Here is a 21,594-nt window from a genome sequence, read left to right as displayed (position 1 = left end):
AATTCTTCCTTTTTCCTTTTTCAGAATTTATGTAATTCTAGAATGATTTTCTTTCTCACCTACTTTTCATATCTTAGTCATTTTTTTTTGGTTGTTGTCCAGACTTTCTAACAACAACCTGGAATTTCATTTAAAACCCTAGGTTGTGTCTCACAACTGAAATGGTTATACAGGGTTCAAAATAAACAATCACAGATTTTAAAAAAACACATAGCACATCAAACAATTCAATCCAAACTCATCCATACACCTAGTGGGATGCAATTTCTTTAGCTAAAAACTCACATTCACTGTTATACAAAAAAAATGTTGCACTTTGAAATGTGGTTATCTGCAGTATGAAAACTGTTACCAAGGCCATGTCATTTTGTGACAATTATTCCATGAATGAAAATTATTATCCTTTTTGTTCCCTTTCAATTCTTTCCCAATAAGAATTATTGGGAACATCCTGACCTATGAGGAGATGGGTTAAATTTTTCCACCTCTATTTCTGTATCTCTAACCACTCCTTCCTCACCTTAACCCAGGAAGAATACAAGTTTTTAATCTCCTTTTTTGCCCCCACTCAGAAATTTTGTGGCCTTTCACCTTCCTCCAACCGGCTCTCCATTTTCTCCTGCCATATACTCTCCTTCATTAATGAAAAGCAAAAAAACCTCTCTTTATTAAGCTGTAAATATTTCCCTATTTTTCCTGTATTGAAAAAATGCTTTGAATGCAATCTTGTTACTTAAAATGGAAGATCCTAAAGGGAAGAATCATTTTTCATTCAATAAACCTCAAAATATCCTTTTTCAAATGTCAATGACAGTCATGGACTCCTTATAGAAATTCAAAATATAAAAACACTGCTCTTACATTCCATGTGTTTCCCAGGGGAGTTACAAGTTTATATAATGCATGACCTGAAATGTAGAGTCCAAATTGAGCTTTATGAAAGTGACATAAATATTCCTATACCTTGACATCACCTATATATTTCAAATGTGTATTGCTCCATAAAAATGGAGATAAATACATTCACTCCCCTCCTCCCCACCCCCACATCCCAACCAGAGAATAAGGCTGCTAAAACTGGAACTGTACAATTAAGAATGTAAGACAATCCATAGGTTCCTAACTCCATATAAATGGAGGGGACATTCTTCCCCTCTAGTTTGTAAGCTCATTTTGGACAGGGAACATGTCTACCAACTCTGTTATGTTGTACTGTACCAAGTGCTCATTACAGTGCTTTTCCCACAGTAAGTGCTTTATCAATATTACTGATAGATTGATTCACTGATTGGAACTGTCGCTGTGATAATAAAGCTATGAGCTTCTCTCAGAATATTTAGGCAGGGCAGCTATAACTATAGCTAACCTGGTAGTCTTCTCTCCTTCCCTTTCCTCTTTTCTTTTCATCTTCTCCCCTCCTTTCCATTTTTCCTCCAAACGTTTTTCGGCACAGCCCTATTACTCAGATTGTCAGGTGACAAGGAAAGGAGACCACTACAGTAATGGTCCAATTCTTTTCTTTCTTTCATTCTTTCTTTTTATTCTACAGTATTTGTTTAGCGCATATTATGTATCATGCACTTTCTAAATGCTGGGGTAGATACACATTCATTCATTCATTCAATTGTATTTATTGAGCGCTTACTGTGTGCAGAGCATCCTACTAAGCCCTTGGGAAGTACAAGTCGGCAACAGATAGAGACGGTCCCTACCCAACAAGGGGCTCACAGTCTAGAAGGGGGAGACAGACAACAAAACAAAACATGTAGACGGGTGTCAAAACCGTTAGAATAAATAGAATTATAGCTATATGTACATCATTAACAAAATAAATACAGTAGTAAATATGTACAAGTAAAATAAATACAGTAATAAATCTGTACAAATATATACAAGTGCTGCAGGGAGGGGAAGGAGATAGGGCTGGGGGAGGGATCAATCAAGTCAGACACAATCCCTGTCCCCCATGAATCTTCCAGTCTAAGAGCAGGTAGTAAATCCCCCTTTTACAGATGATGAAATCGAGGCACAGAGAAGTTTAGTGACTATTACTTGCCCAAGGTCCATACAGCAGGCAACTGATAGAACTGAGATTAGAACCTCAAGTCAGTCCTCGGATTCTTAGGCCCATACTCTTTCCACAAGACCATATGACCTAGTTGCCGTGAGAATGGGAGGGAGGATGATAATGATAATAATGATAACTGTGGTATTTGTTAAGCACTTTCGATGTGTAGAGCTTAGTACTGCACTGTACTAAGTGCTGGTGTACATACAGGATAATTAAGTTCCACAAGGGTTTCACAGTCTAAGTAGGAGAGAGAAGAGGTACTGATTGAATCCCTATCTTGCATATGAAGGAAATGAGACACAGTGAAGTGACTTGCCCATAGTCACAAGCAGACAAATGGCAGATCGGGGATTAGAAACCAAGTCCTCTAACTCCCAGGCCCATTCTCTTGTCACGGATGGATGATTTGAGTAGCAGAGGTTACCTTGCTTCCAACATAACCCTCTCCTACCTGCCATTTGTGTGGTGCAATCCAAATACAGGAACTTCTGAAAACAAGTCAACATGGCACTCACAATGCAAACCACAAAAAAACACCAGCTCACTCGAAATTTCAGTACCTCTGCGGTTAATTCACTTTTGGGTTCAGCAAAACTTTTCCAGACGTATTCAATTATAAGAAAGACAATTAGAAAAAGAAAGTATATTGAATATAATTTTCAATTTTAAGAAATACTTATTACACCAGGAGGATGGATGCTAACTAACTGAAATCTTTGGAAGGCCACAACTTGAAGAATCCAGCACTAGATAATAGTGCTACTCTGGGTTGCTTTACTTTCCATGGGCCTTCTTGCCGAATTTTCATCCTTCTACTTCTGTTAGAATGAAGCACAATGAAGGCTGGTAGTGGTGTGTTAATGGATAGTTTGGTCTTCTTCCCATTAACTAAGCAGATTTTGATTTTCTAATAGGTCCTCTAAGAACGCTATTCAATCACTTCATGCTTTCTTTCCTAAAAATTTCTGTCTGCTTTACATTTACTTTAATCTTTATATAAATTATTCTTAGGGTAGAAAAACACTATATGCATTCTGTAAATGAGAGTATATTAGGAAAGCAAGAAAAACTAAACTACATCATTGCGTTTATACAGATACATTCGATATTATTGTAGCCGCAGCAGACTATCGAATGGGTTGTAGATTTTTATCAATTCCCTTGTAAAGTATCATGTAGACAGTGTAGTTGAATTCCAAAATCTCTCAATGTGCTTTTTTTTTTGTTTTTGACATATGCCATCATGTTAGAGGCCCTTTGTGAAGGTTTGAAAGACTTAAAACAAACCAAAAAAAGAAGGGTAAACTGGGACCAAAGCATTTAAAAAGTCTACTGAGGCATGTTCTTCATTATGGCATTTGGGAGCATATGTAGCAATACCACAGAAAGCCTATTATTCTTTTTACCATCCTGATTCCATTTAGGGAGTCTTTCGATTGGATTAATTCCTGCCAAGTTTGGTTAGGAACATTTATTAATGCATTCATGTATTAATGTCATTTCATGCATTAGTAAGGTATGATCCACACTCCATTAAGATTGTGTGAATTTCAGGTAACTTCTTTTCCTTTCACAAGCTTTGGAGTTTGCTTTTTCATTAAACAGAGCATAGGCATTAGAACAAATATGCTCTCACCCCGATCCAACACTCATCTGCTGTGTGATCTTGGACAAGCCAATTACTTCCTCACTGACTTAATAAAAGAAGAAAAACAATACCCCTTTTGTGGATAGTTGTGAGAAAGACTGTGCTAATGTTTGGAATGCTCTTTGCATTACCCAGGAATAGCACCCTATAAATACAAAATAACATTGTAGGATACAGCGAGGATGCTACAGGAAAAAGTGATTGGTGATCTTGGGAAAGAAAGGATTGCTTTAACTTTTAACCCTTATTCCAAATTGGAAATAATTATTTAACTGTTGAGCTTTGATTTTTTTAGAGGTGCATGATTACTGAGCCTCTGGATTAGGATGGACATAGTCGATGTCCCACATGGGGCTCTCAGTCTTAATCCCCATTTTACAGCAGCACCTGGTATGATATAGGAAGTACTACTAGATTTCAAGGATCCTTAGGCAATATCTTGCACACAGTAAGCGCTTAATAAATATGACTGAATGAATGAATAATGGAATTTAATGATTTTATTTCTGTGGTTATTTAATGACATGTATAAAGTATACAGTTGAAGTCTTAGACAGGTTAATATCATGCAATTAAATACAAAAATGTTCTCCCAGCCCCCCAGAAAAAATCAGAATGACTATTCAACTTTATTCCCTGATTAATCTCTCACCTCCTAGCCTATATTCCCCTTTACTTACTTAAGCATTTCTATATCAAGCAAGCACTTGAGCACGCATACCCACACAACACCTTTTTACATATCTTTGTATTCTATTCTCTTCTTCCTATCTTCATTTTATTTTAGAGTCTGTCTTCTTTGCTAGGTAGTAAACTCTCTGATATCAAGAATCACATCTACTACATAACATGGCCTAAAGGAGAGAGCGTAGGTATGGGTGTCAGTGGTATAGATTCTAATCCCAGCTCTGCCACTTGCCTACTTTGTGATCTTGGTCAAATCATTTTTCTACGTGCCCCTGTGTATTTATCTGTAAAACAGGGATTGAATCCTTTTTTTCCCTCTTAGGCATGAGCTCCACATGGGAGGGGGACTGGGTCCAACCGGATTTTCTTATACCTACCCCAGTGTTTAGTACAGTGCTTGAAACATAGTAAGGACTTAACAAATACTATCATTAGTATTATTATACATTTTATTGTATTCTATTAAGCACTTAATACAGTACTTTGAACTCAGAAAGTGCTCAATAAATGCTCTTGCTTAGTTGACTGATTGATAATCCCACACTGGCTCTGACTAGGACTCAATTCAGACTTGGTTCTAACTTCTCTGATTCTGCAAGAAAGCAGAATGGAGATTTGGATCCTGTGTTACAAGTAGCAGTAGTATTGGTAGAAGTAGTAGTGCTAGTACTCGTAGTAGCAGTAATGATGGGAGAGTAGTAATACTTGAGTAGTACTATTAATAGTATTTACTGAGTGCCCACTGGTATAATACACTTGAGCAGCATCTGTTCCTACAAAACCCAACTCTCAGGAATAGAGGGGTCACAGATATGGATGTTCTTTCCTACTCAGATGCTGCTGGTAGAGGGCAAATTTGGAGGCGTGGAGCTCCTGATCTCTCCGCTCCATAGTCAATTCAGAGTCTGAAAGAATGGGTGATCAGAATCACAACTCTTTCCAAGTCCGGCTACTGCAAACAGAAGTCCTGCTCCAGGCTATGCATGCATTGTCCTTTATTTCTGTGCTGCATTCATGTATCAGTGCACTGTGAAACAATCCCTCACTCTTGCATTTATTAGCTTGAGTCAGACAGGGGTCTCAGTAGAGAAGCAGCGTGGCTTAGTGGAAAGAGCACAGGCTTGGGAGTCAGAAGGCGTGGGTTCTAAGCCTGGCTCTGCCACTTGTCTGTTGTGTGACCTTGGGCAAGCCACTTAACTTCTCGGTGTCTCAGGTACCTCAACTGTAAAATGGGGATTAAGACTGTGAGCTCCGAGAGGGAAAACTGATTATCTTGTATCTACCCCAGTGCTTAGAACAGTGCTTGGCACATACTAAGTGCTTAACAAAAACCATAATTATTTTCATTATTATTATTATTAGCAGCTGTATGGTCTTTCACTGCATTACCTGGGAAGCCCTAATTGCATGCTGCTGCAAGATAAACTTTTCAGGTCACCCAGCATTTTTAGAAACTGCCATAACCCAGGTCTGATGACGATGACTCAAAAAATCTGAGGGCATTAAGATTTTGATTTTGTATACATCTGTAACTAACATTCCCATATGGATATCCAGTTGGCATGTCAAGTTCAGCAGGTCTAGAAGTGAACACCTCATCTGCTCTCCCACATCTTGTCCTCCATCTAGCTTTCCCATCACAGTTGAGAAACACCACCATCCTGTCTGTGAAGCCTGCAACCTGGAAATTATACTGAACTCCATCTTATATCCTATCAAGTATGAAGTAATAAATGCTTAGGAGAGTACAACAGGAAAAAAAAATATGGTACTTCCTAGGCTTACTATATGCCAAGCACTGTTCTGAATGCTGGGGTAGATATAAGGTAATTGGGATGGACACAGTTGATGTCCCACATGGGGCTCTCAGTCTTTATCCCCATTTTACAGATGACATAACTGAGGCACAGAGGAGTTAAGTGACTTTCCCAAGTTACACAGAAAACAGGTTGTGAGCCAGAATTAGAATTCAGGTCCTTCTTCTGGGGTAGATACAGAATTGGTAGACACATTCCCTGCTCCCTCCCACTGCACTCCAGTTCCCACTCTTCATTTCTCTCAAGCAAACCTAGACACAAAGCCTAATTCTCATCTTTCCCATTGACTATCTCTTGCTTAGACTCTTGCCCCTTCCTGGAACACTCACTCTTTCAAATCTGCCACATGACACCTGTTCTCATCTTTAAAGCCTTCTGAAAATCCTGAAATCCTCAGGGAATCCCTCCCCAATTAATTTCTAATCCCCCTAGACTTTATCCCCCAACTGTCACCTCAACATTTCTATACCACCTAAATACTATTGTTCTAAAAACTCCCTGAAGCACTAATGACCTCCCTTAGCAGTTATGCACATATCTTACATACACTACTATTTAAGGAGTAATAATAATTGTGGCCAGGAAACATGTCTGCCAATTCTGTTGTGTTGTATTCTCCCAAATGCTTGGTACAGTGCTGTGCACACAGTAAGTGCTTAATAAATACCATTGATTAGTATTAGTGGTAATAGTAGCAACTAATATATTAGTAACCTATTAGTCCACATGTTCCCTGCTCACAATGATTAATAATGATAATAATGATGATGATAACAATAATAATGTTTAAGGGTTTACTATGTGCCAAGCACTGGGCTAAGTGCATATATTTCTCCATTTTCTTCTTCCTTCTGTCTAAAGAGCAGGGATCATGTCTACTTATGGTAGCGTAAGCATTCCCACGTTTTTAGTACCATGCCTTGCATAATGCCTTGCTGAATAAATATTACTGATTAACTGACTGACATGAAGCTGTGATCATGTTTTTTGTACTACACTGTGGCTAGAAGTCACACTGTAATTCTGTGAAAGCCTCATTAAGAATGTTCTTCAGAAGTTTTTCCAGGAGAATTCTGGCTAGAATCTAGCTAGCACCATGGAGCAGGGGCTTCCCATGATACTTTTTGCAATCAGTGCACTCTCTTTCTTCTCAGAGACATTGGTAATGATGGTGTCTTGAAATCCTGTGGATGTTTTTCTGTACCACTTATGTTGAGGGAAAATCTCTGCAGGTAAACCAGGAGCACATTTTTTCCTCTGTTTGTAGAACAGTACTATATCTAGGAAGTTTACTGTTTTTCATAGTGCTATCTTTTTTATGGCAGTGGTTAAGTACTTACTAAGTGCCAGGCACTGGGGTAGATATGAGCTAATCTGGATGGACATGTCCCACATGAGACTCACAATCTTAATCCCCACTTTACAGACAGTTAACTGAGGCACAGAGAAGTGAAGTGTCTTGCCCAAGTCACACAGCAGACAGCTGGAAGAGCCAGAATTAGAACCCAGATACTTCTGATTCCCAGGCCTGTGTTCTATCCACTGGGCAACACTGCTTCTCTACCTTAACTGATGATTTCATTAAGCGATGGTGTGAAAGCCATGTTCTCACATATTGCTAGGCAGATTATTTTTCTTCGAACATCCTCCACAGTGGTGGAGGGCTAATAAAGAGAACACTAATGTGATCTTTAAGATTTTTGCTTGAGGATTACGAGAGTGGAGCTATTTCTAGCCTTCATGACTTTGGGAGGGAAGAAGGAGAGCTTGTGATTTACTTCTTGCCTTATTATCTCACTGCTTGTTACACACACTTCTTAGTTTATTCCATATTTCACTACCTACTTCAAAAACCATCCCTCTGTAAAGATCATGTGGATACAGGGTACTGTTGAAGCACTGCTTGTTTCACTGAGACTGTTTCTTTATTTTCAAGGATGTTACTATCCTTGTATTGGAATTTCTGGTTAGAAAAACCAAAGTAAAATTGGCCCAAGAAACTGGATTACCAAGATGGACTAGAAATCTAAAGCAATTATTTCATACATAAAAAACTGAAAGCTTATCAAATCATTATCTGAAATGAGCATAAATATTTGGATAATCCGTAGTGAAAAGAGTAAAAACTTTAACACAAAGTGGATAATGCAAACCTACAGGTTATGTGAGTGCCACCAAGGACAATGAAGTCCATTTCATCAATGAAATGATTTTCATTTTTATTCATAAAAATCATATTTTATAAATCAAATTAACATGTGTTGCAAGAAAATTTGCTTTAGCATTTTTCATTTAATTAGAGCAAAGGATTAACCATCAATTAGTACTACATAATATTTAAAAAGAGAGTTGATTATTTACATTATTCAATTTTGATATCTTTTTTCTGTAGTTTTAATTTTTTTCCCTTGAAATGTTTTAATGCCTGCAAATGTCAACCACTATTAATTTCACTAAAGTTATTAGTCTATTCTTTTTTATACGATAGTGGAAGTGGTGGAGTGCTCTATGCAACATTTTTTACATTCGAAAAAAATGAGAATGACATATTTTTAGTAACTTGGACTAACTCCTGAATGTGGTATCTACTGAGAATACTCTGAAAACGTGATTTACATTAAAAAGTTTAAATGTTCCAATTGTTTTTATTGAGAGGTTATTGCATCATACCCAACAAATGAAGCAAACATAAAATTGGAGCTTGGCACAAATGTTACACTTACAGAATTTTAATTTCATTAACATCTGTATAAATACTTGTTGATAGGCTGTTTATGGCTTCCTGGTTAACCATTCCAATCTGTGTTGTTGGAAGGCTGACAGTATTGGCACACAACCAGGAACTCTGTAAAGGCTATTTGTATGGGACTTGCAACATCTCTATTCTTCTTAAATCTATTCAAATACACTTAGAAAATTAATTGCTAAGAAAAATGATTTAAGAATAAAGATCCAGATTGTTGGGACCAGAGCTTAGAAAGATAAATTTTGGGAGTAAAGCCAAAGTCAAGACATGGAAGGATGGAAGGCTCAAAGAATAACTGAAACAGTACCGCTTTTCAATATATTTCATGCCAGAGGAAAAACAAAACAGTTATTAGGATGTCAGTTTTCCATATTTTTTGCTAATAATAAATATGCTTCTGCTGAAACAAATTAAATCAAATGAAAGATTCATCAAAAGCATTGGAAGGCCTTAGAAGTGAGTTCTAATGTGCATTTACATATTTGCTGTCTATGAGCATAGTTTTTTCCCGTGTAATTGCATCACCAGATATGGACTAATCCGATGATACCGTTTCACAAATGCCCACCTTCTATTACTGAAGTTGAGACCTTTCCAAACAAGGGAAAACTTTCCAACATGAAGTCACTGCAGTATTCAGTGCAACAGGAAATGGCAAAGCACTTGAACCTGATGGAATTCTTGCCAAAATCTGGACGCATCAATCAATCATTGGTATTTACTGAGTTTTATGTGCGCTGTACAAAGTGCTTGGGTTTGTGGAATACAACAGAATTAGCAGACATGTCCCCTGCCCACAACGAGCTCACAGTTTTGGGGAGGGGCAGATGTTAATAAGATTAAATAGGTAATTTATAATCTACAATTTTCAGGGGTGGGGTGACTATCTAATATACAAAGGTCACAGATTGAAGTGCATAGATGATGCAGAAGGGAGAGTGAGCTGTGGAAAAGAGGGCTTAATTGGGGAAGGCTCCCTCCAGGCTTGTGTCTCCTCCTGCTTTCAGGACATCTCCATCTGGACGTCTGCCCAACATCTAAAACTGAATATATCCAAGACTGAACTCCTTATCTTCCCTCCCAAGCCCTGCCCTCCCCCTGAGTTTCCCATCACTGTAGACAGCAATCTTCCCGTCTCAGAAGCCCTCAACCTTGGTGTCTTCTTCGACTCCGCTCTCTCATTCACCCCACACATCCAATCCATCACCAAAACCTGCCAGTCCCACCTCCACAACATCGCCAAGATCCGCCTTTTCCTCTCCATCCAAACCGCTACCTTGCTGGTTCAATCTCTCATCCTATCCAGACTGGATTATTGTATCAGCCTCCTCTCTGATCTCCCATCCTCCTGTCTCTCTCCACTTCAATCTATACTTCACTCTGCTGCCGGATCATCTTTGTGCAGAAACGCTCTGGGCATGTTACGCCCCTCCTCAAAAATCTCCAGTGGCTGCCTGTCAACCTGTGAATCAAGCAAAATCTCCTCACTCTCGGCTTCAAGGCTGTCCATCACCTTGTTCCCTCCTACCTCACCTTCCTTCTCTCCTTCTCCAGCCCAGCCTGCAGCCTCCGCTCCTCTGCCGCTAACCTCCTCACTGTACCTCGTTCTTGCCTGTCTCACCATCAACCCCCGGCGCACATTCATCCCTTGGCATGGAATGCCCTCCCTCCACACATCCACCAAGCTAGCTCTCTTCCTCCCTTCAAAGCCCTACGGAGAGCTCACCTCCTCCAGGAGGCTTTCCCAGACTGAGCCCCCCTTTTCATCTCCTCCTCCCCATCCCCTCCGCCCTACCTCTTTCTCCTCCCCACAGCACTTGTATATATATTTGTACAGGTTTATTACTCTATTCATTTTACTTGTACATATTTTATTATTCTATTTATTTTGTTAATGATGTGCATATAGCTCTAATTTTATTTGTTCTGCCTATTTTGACACCTGTCTACATGTTTTGTTTTGTTGTCTGTCTCCCCCCTCTAGACTGTGAGCCTGTTGTTGGGTAGAGACCGTCTCTATATGTTGCCAACTTGTGCTTCCCAAGCACTTAGTACAGTGCTCTGCACACAGTAAGCACTCAATAAATACGATTGCATGAATGAATGAATGAATGAAGGACTCCTGGCATGGAGGTAACCTGTCTGTTATAACACATACCCAGGTTATTCCTCAGTATTCAGAATACTGAGGAGATACGCTGCGGCATTTATTAAATGCTTACTCTATGCTAAGCATTGTGATTAGTCTAAAATAATCAATTCAGACAGAGTAACCCAGAAAGAAATGACAAAGGTATTCACCATCCATATCCTCTGCTGGGAAGCAGTATGGCCTAGTGACAAGAGCCTGGACTTGGCAGTCAGAGGACGTGGGTTCTAATCCCAACTGTGTTACTTGTCTGCTGTGTGACCTTGGGCAAGTCACTTAGCTTTTCTGTGCCTCAGCTACTTCATCTGCAAAATGAGGATTAAGACTATGAGCCCCGCGTGGAATAACCTGATTACCTTGTATCTACCCCAGTGCTTAGAACACTGCTTGGCATATAGTAAGCACTTAGCAAACACTATACTTACTATTATAATCATTATTAATATCTTCAAAAAGTAAGGCAAAAGATTAGATTGCAACAATTATTGAAGCATCTCATTACTCTCCATTGTTGGTGATATCCTAGTTAGATTATTCCCAGATCCAGTACCTGAAGACTATCTCTGTCCAAATGCTCATGGGATCACAATATGGCTTCAGATCAGAGTAAGTCACAGTGGACTATGACCTTGCAGTATGTCAGATATGGGAAAAGTGCAGAAAGGCAGCACCAATATCTCTATATGATATTACCCGACATTGTAGGGTCTAAATTTGGATGCCCTCATTAAAGTTATGAGATAATTTCATGATGACATAGGTAGCCTTCTCAGGGCCAGGAAGCCCTCCCAAATCCATTCACCTTCACCCATGCATTAAGCACTATTGTGTAGCAGATCAGGTCTTGTTTAACCAGTCTCTCAATTCAAGGTATTTATTAAGCACTTACTGAGTGCAGAGCATCCTTACGATTAGGAAGGTACAATTGATCACCCAATCCATTGCATTTATTGAGCACTTTCTGTATGCAGGACACTATACTAAGCACTTGGGAGAGTGCCAACAATAATATGACAGACACATTCCCTTCCCACAAGACAACTGAATTGGTAGACATGATCCTGCTCTCTTAAAGCTACCTGTCTAGTGGAGGACACAGGCAATACAATAAATTATAGCTAAGATAAATGGCAGAGTATAAGTGCAAAAATGCTGTTAGGTGTTAAAGTACTTAAGGAGTAAAGGCACTTGAGTAAGATTAGATTAGACAATGGTCCAAACACTCCAAATTTGTAGACCTGTGGCCTAATATCACTCTGCTGCCACACTCTGACAGTCTCCCAGAGAACATATACAACCCTAGAATCAGTTATTCAAAAACTGCTGCATATACGTAACTGGGCCCTGGAGACACACACCCAAGAAGGCATGCTTCACTTCACCGACTCAGCTGGGCATTATCAATCTATCAGTCAATCAATGGTATTTATGGAACAAAGCTCTACACACAATCAAAACTGTCAACTGGCAACTCAGGGATAAACAGTGTCACATAATTCGGTTACTTATGTAACATACTAACCAACAAGATATTTATAGAAAAAAAAGCAAGTCAAAAAAAGGAAGGGCAACATGTTTTACAGGTGATTGACAGAGTGAGGTAACAGTCTGATACTAGGCTCCAAACCAACTCAGGTCCACAGATTTGGATTGTGTTCCAACCACAAATGCTATTTCTGACTCCTTGGGCACATATTCACAAATTATTAATTTATATCTACCCCAGAACAATGTTTTTCACAGAGTAAGCTCTTAACCTCTCCTATGAAAAATAATTGTGGTATTTGTTAAGCGCTTACTATGTGCCAAGCACTGTTCTAAGCGCTGGGGTAAATACAAGGTACATAATATTAATAATAATAATAATAACGGTACTTGTTAAGTGCTTATTATGTGCAAAGCACTGTTCTGAGCACTGGGGTGGTTACAACATGATCAGGTTGTCTCACGGGGGGCTTACAGTTCTAATCTCCATTTTACAGATGAGGTAACTGAGGCCCAGAGAAGTTAAGTGACTTGCCCAAAGTTACACAGCTGACAGTTGGCAGAGCAGGGATTTGAACCCATGACCTCTGACTTCAAAGCCCATGCTCTTTCCACTGAGCCATGTTGCTTCTCTCCATCAACCCCTTATTGTGGCAGGAGAGTTCGGGTATGCTATTGAAACGTAGACCTATAATAATAATAATAATTGGCATTTGTTAAGCACTTACTATGTGCAAAGCACTGTTCTAAGCACTGGTGAGGATACAGGGTGATCAGGTTTTCCTATGTGGGGCTCACAGTCTTAATCCCCATTTTACAGATGAGGTAACTGAGGCCCAGAGAAGTTAAGTGACTTGCCTAAGATCACACAGCAGACATGTGGTGGAGTTGGGATTCGAACCCATGACCTCTGACTCCAAAACCCGTGCTCTTTCCACGGAGCCACGCTATGCCATAATGGAAAGGTGTAAGCCGAAGCATCAGAAAAAGTCAATTCACCTATGCTGGGAAAGAGTCAAAGGCAGACGAGCAAGTGATCAAAACGTTGCTCAAAGACAATGGCAGAGACTTAGGTTTCATTGTAAAGAAGAAGGCAATGATAAACCACTTCCATATCTTTACCAAGAAAACTCTAAAGCATACCAGAATGACTTTATGATGAAAGATGGGACCTTCTGAAGAAGGGGTGTCCATGGAGTCACTATGGGTCAGAAACAACTAGATGGGAATTTGAAAAAGAAGAAGCGCTTAACAAATACTACGAAAAAATTGGGAAGAAAAACCTATCCTTTCATTTAACCTTCAAGGACATTTTAATTATCATTAATCTTATTCATTTATAAAGGGTATTTTAAAACTGTTTTCTTTTGGCCATCCATTTCAGACTTGTGCTTTTTACTTAGCATTCCTCCCCCCCCCCCCCCCCCCCCCCGACCCCGACCTCCCAGCCCCCGCTCCCAGGGGCCCCTATGGCACATTAAGAAAGACACTCAAGTTTCAGGCTCCTTTTAATAGTTTGCCACCAAAACCTGTCTCTGATACACTGACCCACAGTTAGGTAGAAGTTAAATTATTTTGGAAGAATTAAAGCTGGTGATACGATATAGTTTGATACTGATATGTAAAAAAGTGTACCAATCAATCAGTGGTATTTATTGAGTGCTTACTATGGGGACAGCACTGTACTAACTGCTGTACAATACAACAGAATTAGTGGACATGTCCCCTGACCATAACAAACTTGTAGTCTGAGAGAGATGACTAAGAAATACCTTCAGAATTTGTCTTTCTTTCAATTCACCTCACGTTATTATTAGTATCATTACATTTATTAAGAGGTTAGTACGTGTCAGGTACTGTTCTAAGGGCTGGGGTAGATACAAGTTAATCAGGTCAGACATAGTAAATATCAGTAAATTAAAAATGGAAATAAAACCAGAAGGAAATGGGTGAGATGTCAGATTCAGTTTTCCTCTATATTTTTCATATTAATTAACTCAAACAATTTTACACAAAAAACCTAAGTCTTATGCACTCATATAACTAATACTTAAAATATTCATGTGACATTTCAAGAACAATTACATTCACAAACAAATCAGTACTTATATGTTTGGCTCATAAATCATTAATAAGTTTGGCTTTTAGTTATTATATAAGAAAGACTATTAATTCATCTGTAAAATGGGGATGAAGACTGTGAGCCCCACTTGGGACAATCTTGATTACCTTGTATCCTCCCCAGTGCTTAGAACACTGCTTGGCACATAGTAAGCGCTTAACAAATACCAACATTATTATTATTCTTTTAACATATGTTCCAGGTTTCCGATCCAGGAATTAGATTCATTGTTAATTGGTACAGGGCACAGATGAATAACAATTGCGGTTTGAAAAAAGGTACTCATCATTTCTACTATAATCTTAGATTTATACAGATTATATTGGCCAATAAAATTTACATAACGTTCCATTTAAATTATAGTAATGAACATTTAAAAATAGGATGTGACAATAGTTTGTATGAAAAACAAAGAAAAGAAGCTTTTTTAGACACAAATATGCAGAAGTAGATTCTCTGAACTGAATTCAAGGGTGTAACGGGTTTTGTGAGGATTTAGAATGACATTATTCTCTAACTTTAAAGGAAAACTTCTTGACAATATGGTATTAAGCATGGGAATAGAACATTATGGAGATTTGAAAAATTGACAGTATGATTTGTCTAGTACAAATATTCTCTTATCTAATATAGAAGCCATGTGTAGATAACCTCTTGAGGCCTCTTGCACTTATTCTGAATGCTAAAATAACAACAATAGCAATAATAACATGGATAATTTATTGGAAATTTCCACAATATGTGTTTTTTTTATTTTAAATCACCCAGGCTACTTAACACAAAATGATAAGTACCTATTTAAACTGAAAATAAAACATAATTCAGTGCTATGGAAACTTTTAAAATCAGAGTTATTAAAAAGCAGATAGAACAACCAATTCCCATCTACTCTTATCTTAAGTGCTAATATGCTGGACTTGCTTTTAATACTTCACTATCATCTGTGGTTTCAATAACCTTGTGAGCTATCAAAGTAGGATTCAATTAGTCTACAAACTGTATCCAGCCATTATATTTCCACTTATTTTGTTTTTCATTCATTCATTCATTCATTCAATCATATTTAGTGAGTGCTTATTGTGTGCAGAGCACTGTACTAAGAGCTTGGGAAGTACAAGTTGGTAACAAATAGAGACGGTCCCTATCCAACAGCGGGCTCACAGTCTAGAAGGGGGACACAGACAACAGAACAACACATATTAACAAAATAAAATAAATAGAATAGTAAATATGTACAAGTAAAATAGAGTAATAAATCTGTACAAACATATATACAGGTGCTGTGGGGAGGGGAAGGAGGTAAGGCGGGGGGATGGGGAGGGGGAGGAGGGGAAGAGGAAGGAGGGGGCTCAATCTGGGAAGGCCTCCTGGAGGAGGTGAGCTCTCAGTAGGGCCTTGAAGGGAGGAAGAGAACTAGCTTGGCAGATGTGCAGAGGGAGGGCATTCCAGGCCAGGGGGAGGACGTGGGCCAGGGGTCGATGGTGGGATAGCCAAGAACGAGGCACGGTGAGGAGGTTAGTGGCAGAGGAGTGGGGGGTGTGGGCTGGCCTGTAGAAGGAAAGAAGGGAGGTGAGGTAGGAGGCAGAGAGGTGATGGACAGCCTTGAAGCTGAGATTAAGGAGTTTTTGCCTCAAGCATAGGTTGACTGGTAGACACTGGAGATTTTTGAGGAGGGGAGTAACATGGCCAGAGCGTTTTTGCACAAAGATAATCGGGGCAGCAGCATGAAATATAGATTGAAGTGAGGAGAGACAGGAGGATGGGAGATCAGAGAGGAGGCTGATGCAGTAATCCAGTCGGGACAGGATGAGAGACTGAACCAGCAGGGTAGCGGTTTGGATGGAGAGGAAAGGGCGGATCTTGGCGATGTTGCGGAGGTGAGAGTGGCAGGTTTTGGTGATGGACTTGCCTCTTAAGCACTGTTATTTCTTTTACCACTCCATAGGTCACCTGCTAAACAATTTTATCAGAAACGTTATTTAATTTGCATTCCCTAACTCATTAGATTTTTGCCCCTTAGCAACTTTTTGGCTCTCCTCTTTCACTCATTTTTTGGATCTGTTTACTATATCATGGATTGATAAACTGTCTGTTTTCTCTTGGTGTTAACTTGCATCCTTCCTATCTTCTACCTATACATATGGGATGTATTCGCACTGGCATGTTGTTTGTTTACATCAGTGAACAGAAGTCTATAGCAAAACCTCAAAACCTCAAACAATGCTGCATAACAGTGAACAGTTGGGAGACAACATCAGAAAACAGTCCCTGCCACAATTAAAACTAAGGTGGTTTCCATGGAACAAGAGGCTTCAGGATGATTATGACACCATGAGACAGAAACCTATAAATAGCATCAAGACACTGTGGATAATAAATGGCAAGTTTAGCCGGGGGCAGTCTTCACAGCCATATGATGGGACGATCAGTTATGCTTTTGTCTCTTACTTTTTATGGTATTTATTAAAGGTTTACTATGTGCTACGCAAAGGAGCAGATGTAATGATAATACTAATACTATTACTAATACTAATAATAATACTTGTTACACATTGAGGCAGATGTAAGGTCATGGGACTGGACACAGTCCTTCTCCTACATGAGCCTCACAATCTATTTTATCCCCATTTTATAGATGAGAAAGCTGAGGCTCATAGAGGCTAAGTGACTTATCACATAGTAGGCTACTAGCGGATTTGGACCAATTCCTAGGTCTCATGTCTTCCAGTCCCAATATCTTCCTATTAAGTTGCATTAGCCAGCATACACTGATAAATTTTCACAATTAGGAGTGTAACTTCAAATCCTAATGATAAATATCATCATCATCATCATCAATAGTACATATTGAGTGATTACTGTGTAATCACTAGACTGAGCACTTGAGAGAGTACAAATGCAACAGAGTTGGTAGATATGAAGTAAAACTAGAACTTGGGACACACATTTCCGGCACAGGAAACTCAAGTGTTTCCTAGATCGTTATTCCTTTATTGGAACTGCCCATCACTGTCTTACTCAATCGCATTTATTGAGCACTTACTGTGTGCAGAGCACTGTACTAAGCACTTGGGAAGTACAAGTTGGCAACACATAGAGACGGTCCCTACCCAACAGTGGGCTCACAGTCACATTTTTCCTCCCTCAAGCGGTTGTCCTTATCCACTTCTGAAAACCAAAATTCCTCATCATTTAGGAGGAATCTAGACAGGAAGACCAAATATTGATTTTCAGTGCTTTAGATGTCTTTTCATTTCCCAAAGCATGGCAGTGTAGGTAAGCAAAGTTTGGGAGCCAGAGGACCTGGGTTCTAATTCTGGCTCTGCCACTTGTCTGCTATGTGATCTTCACCAAGATAACTTCTCTGGGCCTCAGTTCCATCATCTACAAAATAGGTATTCAATCCCTGCTTTCCCTCTTACTTAAACTGTGAGGCCCGTGTGAGACCTGATTATCTTGTATCTATCCCAGTGCCTAGTAGTGCTTGGAATATGGTAAGCACTTGAAAATACCTCAGCTAATAATAATAATAATGATAATGATTAGGGTGAATGTCCCAGCTAACACCGGCCTTCGGCTTTGAGACCGATTTTGATGACACAGCTAAAACGCTTGAGGCATTCTTATTATCTTTTTTCAATCTTCCAACTTATTTCAGTGTCTATTTTCATATAACCCATTATCCTTTTAGTGCAAACACAGCATTTTCCCTTTTGAGCTCTCTGCAATATCAAATTTAACACTTTTCTGTGCCTATGAATTCAGAGGTCACTTTCCTTTCCCTTTCTTCTGGCTGGCTTAAATGCCTACTCTCTAAAGTTCAAGGAATCAAGTATTTTGCAGTCAAATTATTCTCCTCTTTGTAGGAAGTAGTACTATATCACACTGGACTAAAATGTTGGCAGTATGCCTATTTCAATATCCTTGGTATAAGATATTTTCAAAGAAAAGCCTCTTTCTTTTTAAACCTTCCATAATTAATATTAAGAATGCATTGTTTCTATGTTTTTGATGGAATAAAATGCCAAGGCTAAATCTTTTTCATATGCCATAAAAAGACTCTTAATTAAGTTTATAAGCTTTCTCTTCATACCAACACACCCAACCAAATGGAAAAAGAAACAGACTCATACATACAGATGTATAAATATATTCCTTATTTTTCCATTCTTTCAATACTACGCATAGTTCAAATTGCAATTTGTTTAGAGTACCTTCTGATCTCCATGATGCTTATATTTAGTTAAGTTTATTTGCAATTACTTCCATTTGCAAGTTAGTACTGAATTTTACATTGACTTTTGGCTGTGCTAATTAGAGTGGAAGATAACCCACCTCTGCCTCTTACTATCACCACCATGGCAAAGTTGGAACATCGTAAGCACTTGGCAAATACCACAATTATTGTTAATAACACTAGTAATAACAATAATGATGTCAAATAATAATAATAATTAGGGTGGATTTTCCAGCTAACATTCGCTTTCTACTGAGGAATCGCAATGGCAGGTCTATTGACTGGTAGTCTCTCTGAAGATGTATAGATAAAAAGAACCAGTCAAAGAGGCCAGCATGTACTCTGGTAGACTGCAATAGCCGTGGAACCTGGGAGCTTGGGAAGCAACATGGCCTAGTGGGTAGAGCATGGGCTTGGGAGTAAGAAGGACCTGGGTTATAATCCCGGCTCCACCATTTGACTGCTATGTCACCTTCGGCAAGTCACTTAACTCTATGAAGCACTGGGGATTAAGACTGAGATCCCCTAGTGGGACAAAATCCATGTCCCACATTGGGCTCATAGTCTTAATCCCCATTTTATTAAGCTCTTGGGAGAGTACAATACAACAATAAATGGATATATTTGCTGCTCACAACGAATTCACAGTCTAGAGTAGGGGAGACAGATATTAATATAAATAAACAAATTACAGATCTGTACATAAGTGCTATGGGGCTGGGAGAGGGGAAGAACAAAGGGAGGAAATCAGGGCAAAGTGGAAGGGAGTGGAAGAAGAGGAAAGGGGGGCTTAGGGAAGGCCTTTTGGAGCAGAAGTGCCTACAATAAGGCTGTGAAGCAGGGGAGAGTCTGTTGGATTTGAGGAGGGAGGCGTTTCAGGCCAGAGGGAGGTCATGGAAAGGAGTTGGAGGTGAGATAGATGAGACCGAAGCCCAGCGAGAAGGTTAGCATTAGAGGAGTGAAGTGCGCAGGCTGGGTTGTAGTTGGAGGGTAGTGAGGTGAGGTTGGAGGGGGCAAGGCTGTGGAGTGCTTTAAAGCCAGTGGTGAGGAGTTTTTGTTTGATGTGGAGGTGGATGGGCAACATTGGAGGGTTTTGAAGAGTGGGGAGATATGTTCTGAAAGTCTTTGAAGAAAAGTGATCCGGGCAGCAGAATGAAGTATAGATTGGAGTGGGGAGAGAAAGGAGGCTGGGAAGTCAGCAAGGAGGCTGATGCAGTAATACAGAAGGGATAGGCTGAATGTGGCAGCAGTTTGGATGGAAAGGAAAGGGTGGATTTTAGTGATGTTGTTAAGGTGGGACTGACAGGATTTAGCGATGAATTGAATATGCGGGTTGAATGAGAGCGAGGAGTCAAGGAAAACACCAAGGTTAAAGGCTTGTGAGACAGGAAGGATGGTGATGCCATCTACAGAGATGGGAAAGTCAGGGAAAGTCTGTTATTTTGTACTCTCCCAAGAGGCTAGTAAAATGCTATGCACACAATAACCGCCCAATAAATATGACTGATTGATTGGAAAACCTCCTACTTGTCCCCATTTCTCACCCTTAAGCATGACTCCCCCATGCCCACACTAAAGTATGAAGCCCAAGGTAGCTGTTTCACCTTAAAGTCACCCTATCATTCTCCTTTCGCTAAGTAATTTCATGTTTGGGGGTTTTGTTTTTAACTTTTTTTATTCTGTTCTATTTTCAACCCGTTAATAAACTTTATTACTTTCCCATGTACACTTTTCAGGGAAGCAGTGTGGCTTAGTGGAAAGAACACTGTGTTCTAATCCTGGCTCTGCCAATTGCTTGCTGTGTGACCTTGGACAAATCACTTGACTTCTCTGTGCCTCACTTTCCTCAACTGTAAAATGGGGATTCAATACCGGTTCTCCTTACTTCTTAGGTTGTGAGCCCCATACAGGACAAGGACTGTGTTCAACCTAATTGACCTGTGCCTATACCAGTGCTTAGAACGGTGTTTGACACATAGTAAGTGCTTAACAATACCATATAAAAAAAGAAAACCGAAGTTTTCTAACTTGCAGACCCGGACCCAGAAGGGTGTGACTTCATCCTGGTATGAGAAAATGACCTAACTATCCATAAAATATTATTAGTTAGATTCTACACAATAAATCCTTCAGTTTAGTCCTATACGTTTTTCCTATTCATAGGTTCATGGCTAAAAAAATACGAATCCAAGTTTGATCAATCAATATAAACCCCTGTCCACACTGGTTATTAGTAGTTTCAGCTAGGAAGATCTAGTGAAAAATGAAGGGAGAAAAACAGGGAAGAAGGGATCACTTCTGTTCTTCTTTGGTACCACACTCACCCAATTCATGCCTCTTACCTTGGTTCTCACCTAATAAATTTTCACCTTTCTACCCATTTGATTATTCCACCTTTACCCAAGTGTGCCTCCTTCTTCCTGCTTTTCTTTTTTGTTCATTTACAATATCTGTCCATAATTGATTTCTGTGCTATTGCGTGGGGATAGTGGGATGGACAATTATAGGACAGCCAATTTCGCGTGCAAACTAGCTACCAGGAAAATGCAACTCCACCCCTATTGTTAAGGACAACCAATACAAAATCACACTCCCTCCAGGAGGCCTTCACTGATCAATCTCTCATATCCGC

The 21,594-nt window shown here is 39.5% G+C and overlaps 1 protein-coding gene across 1 annotated transcript in view; it reads right to left on the bottom strand.

Moving 5' to 3' along the window:
* LRRIQ1 (leucine rich repeats and IQ motif containing 1) overlaps nucleotides 1-21,594 on the bottom strand; it is a 174,630-nt gene that overhangs the window by 22,940 nt on the left and 130,096 nt on the right. The gene's annotated exons all lie outside the window — the stretch shown is intronic.

The sequence above is a fragment of the Tachyglossus aculeatus genome, chromosome 14 (assembly GCF_015852505.1).
Source record: "Tachyglossus aculeatus isolate mTacAcu1 chromosome 14, mTacAcu1.pri, whole genome shotgun sequence".
Lineage (NCBI taxonomy): Eukaryota > Metazoa > Chordata > Mammalia > Monotremata > Tachyglossidae > Tachyglossus > Tachyglossus aculeatus.
The sequence above is the reverse complement of the archived record's forward strand: the minus strand, read 5'-3'. Positions and strand labels throughout refer to the sequence as shown.